Source organism: Odontomachus brunneus, unplaced genomic scaffold (genome assembly GCF_010583005.1).
Source record: "Odontomachus brunneus isolate Ranch 3 - 2012 unplaced genomic scaffold, Obru_v1 Obru_scaffold_096, whole genome shotgun sequence".
Classification (NCBI taxonomy): domain Eukaryota; kingdom Metazoa; phylum Arthropoda; class Insecta; order Hymenoptera; family Formicidae; genus Odontomachus; species Odontomachus brunneus.
In genome coordinates, this window is record NW_022639546.1 from 892,540 (window position 1) to 895,832 (window position 3,293).

The 3,293-nt window shown below is 36.9% G+C and overlaps 1 long non-coding RNA gene across 1 annotated transcript; it reads left to right on the forward strand.

Annotated features, from left to right (window-relative positions):
• Positions 1–603: 603 nt before the first annotated feature.
• On the forward strand, positions 604–2,803 carry LOC116848536. The gene is made up of 3 exons (XR_004378978.1): positions 604–690; positions 2,113–2,217; positions 2,567–2,803. It is a non-coding gene; the product is annotated as an uncharacterized LOC116848536 (long non-coding RNA).
• Positions 2,804–3,293: the final 490 nt, after the last annotated feature.

Below are 3,293 nucleotides of genomic sequence, written 5' to 3' on the forward strand. Positions count from 1 at the left end.
TATATATATATATATATATATATATATATATATATATATATATATATATGTATATTGTGCTTCAATAAAACTGAAGACATCTATCTTGCTAAACACGTGCTTGGATTCAGCGTACTTTCAGGTCGCTGAAAAACATGGCGACCGCTAAGTAAACATGTTGCGCCGCTGAATGCGTTAAATACCGTTCAGCAGAAAATCATAAAACAGTTGTGCAACCGTTGTCCTGCTGAACGCAGCCATTGGCTGCAATCAGCAGAGAAAGCTGCTTTGCAACTGTTGTAAAATTCATGAATCTGATTGGTACATGCTCTTGGATTTAACCAAAATTAAGAGCACACTCCAATCAGATTCACGAATTTTACAACAGTAAAGCAGCAAAGCAACTTTTTCTGCTGAACACAGCCATTGACGCTCGCGGCCGTTGGGAGCGTGTAACAGATCGCGGCCGAAGAGTTCCGTTGAGCGTGTTTATTGTCTGACGCGCGTTGTTATTGTTTTGAAAGTCGCGCGACTCTCCCCGCGCGCGCTGATACACTCGTCGCTGCGTGACGCCGCGCGACATCACGCGGCCACTACCGTCTTAGACACGGCGCGGGGAGGCGACGGGAGGCAACGCTCGATCTTCTTCACCCATCTCCTGTGCATTATCGTTGTGCCGGCGTCGTCGTGAACGCCGAGAGCATTAATTAGGTAAAGCCATATTACGTTAGATCCGAGAGAAGAAACGAAGTAGAAACGAAGTAGAAACGACCTGAATCGCGCTTTTCGTACCGCCGTACGTAACCTTTCGGACTTTGACCTCTTGTCCATAACCTTGCTTTAATTCCTAAGCCTTAAGAAATCACAGTTGATTATTTTTAAAATAATCGACTGTGGTTGGTTAATTTATTATGGCTTAAAGATTAAAGCAAGATTGTGGACAAGGGGTAAGGCTCGTCTACAATACGCGGAGTAAGCTTGGTGTATGAGTTGAAGTAAGAAATAAAATGTATTTTGCTGATACACGCGTCCATATCGTAACTTTACGATGCTAGTATTTCTCGCCGTGAGAGAAGCTTTTACTAATCGGCTAAAAAAAAATCTCTCTGTGTCTTTATCTCTCTCTCTCTTCTCCCTTTTTTTTCGTCCTCTCGTCTTTGTCTCTCTTCTTCCGCGAGTCCGTTCATATTCATCAGACAGATTAGGGATTGAACACAATAAAAGGAACAAGGAATAGGGAACAGAGAATAAGGAATGAAGAATAGAAAAAATAGAAATAACGTTATTCCTCTGTTCCTCTATTCTACGTTGATGAATTTGCATTCCAAAACGTTCTTTTTGAGAAAAATTTTACTCAATACCTATAGTTCACGTTATATATACTATAAAGTATCGAGTAAAATTTCCTCAAAAAGGACGTTTTGGAACGCAACCTAGGTTGTTTTAATATTGAACTGTCCCCTATTTTCTTTTTCTTATTTTCTATTCTTGATTCCCTATTCCTAATTCTTTTTATTATGCTCAGCTCTTTAGAATACCTCACGTGTGTTATTGTCGCGTTGGCATGTGAACAGCGAGAGCATCCTGAAATTTATTAGATAAAGCCAAATCACGTTAGATTCGACACTGAAATAAACGGTTGATCTCGTGTGTCGCATATTGTCGTAAATAACTTTTCTATTCGACTTTTTAACTTCTTTACAAATCTCTCTCTCTCTCTCTCTCTCTCTCTCTCTCTCTCTCCCCAAATTGTTTACCCGAGTTAAAGTATTCGTCAGAGGGATTACGATACTTTGCGTGCATTATCATCGTGTTGGCGTCGTCGTGAACAGCGAGAACACCCTGAAGTTCGCTCGGTAAACGTGCGCCAGATTACATTAGATTCAAAGTTGAAGTGAACATTGAATCTCGTTTCCGATACTACCGCATTTGCGCTGCGTTCCCGTATTCACTGCCAGTACCGAAACTCAGTAAAGTATACGTAACATGAACCACAAATTTTCAGTACTGCTAGCGAATATCGGAACACAGCCTTGGCCTTTCTATCTTCGAGATTCGCCGAAACCGACTAACCTCTCTAACGTTCTAGCATTATATATATATATACAACTAATTGGGGGAAATCATTTTCAGACGTATTGGAAGTTGCAGTCGCGTAGTGAGGGCGGATGAAGTTCCGTTAACATGCTGAAGCCGTACCAGAGGAGCCGGTTCGGGCCGAGCAAGGTCGACTCGAAGGTAAGTTTCCTCTTGTATTTCTCCGTTGAATCTTTCACGATCGCAAACTGAGATTGGCACAACAAATAAGTCAATAATTTATATAAGTCAATAAGTTAGATTATATGATAATATAATTAATGATATGATAATATAATTAAATAGCTGATAAATTATATTATCGTAAAAGGATTAACCTATATTCTGTCAACAGTTGCTTGTTTGTTATGTCGAAGTTTTAAAGCTAATAACGCTCTAATAAGCTAGTAATTATATTATATATTCCATGAAATATTAGTATAATTAAATAACTATATTAAATTATAAAAAAGTATTTGCTCATAACCAAAATGTTATGTTTTTGTTCTAGATGAGGTAGCAGAACCGACATTGACTTGCGTTTGGTGAGTGAAAAACAAATGGGAATAAAAGTTAAAAGGTGATGGGTGTAGGAGCTTTCAGAGTGACAAAATCAATGCGATTCTTGCTTGCTGTAGATTTTTATATGTTTGTTTTTGTCCATGTACCACATATATCACTCAAAACCATTAGAAGGTCATTTCTTCAAGTGTTTGTATTATTTAGCAGAAATTTAAAGCCTTGAATATTTTCCTATCAAATATATTTATTCTTAATTTCCTTAATACATATATAAAGAAGAGATATGTATTTAATAGAAATTTAAAGTGTTGAATACTTTCCTATCAAATATATTTATTCTTAACTTCTCTAATACATATGTAAAGGTGCCAAGTCTAACTTAAACTGTGCAACTTGTCTTAGGCTTAACTGCACCAATTGAGTGGTAAGTTAACTAATAGTTGGAGTATATGTCTGTTTGTATTATATATTGTTTTTCCTTCAAGATAAACAAAGACAGACACATGTTTTAATTGCTAGTCGATTTATCATTTGATGTAACTAGGCTAAAAATAATTGTATAGTTTAAGTTATATTTAGCAAGAACATTTTTACCCTTATCTTTCATTATATTTTGTTCAACACTCAGAGGAAAATACACGTAGTAGCGGTAACTCTATATAAGTGACAAATATCCAAGTTTTGTGTGAATTAATATGTATAGCTTGTTAAACTAT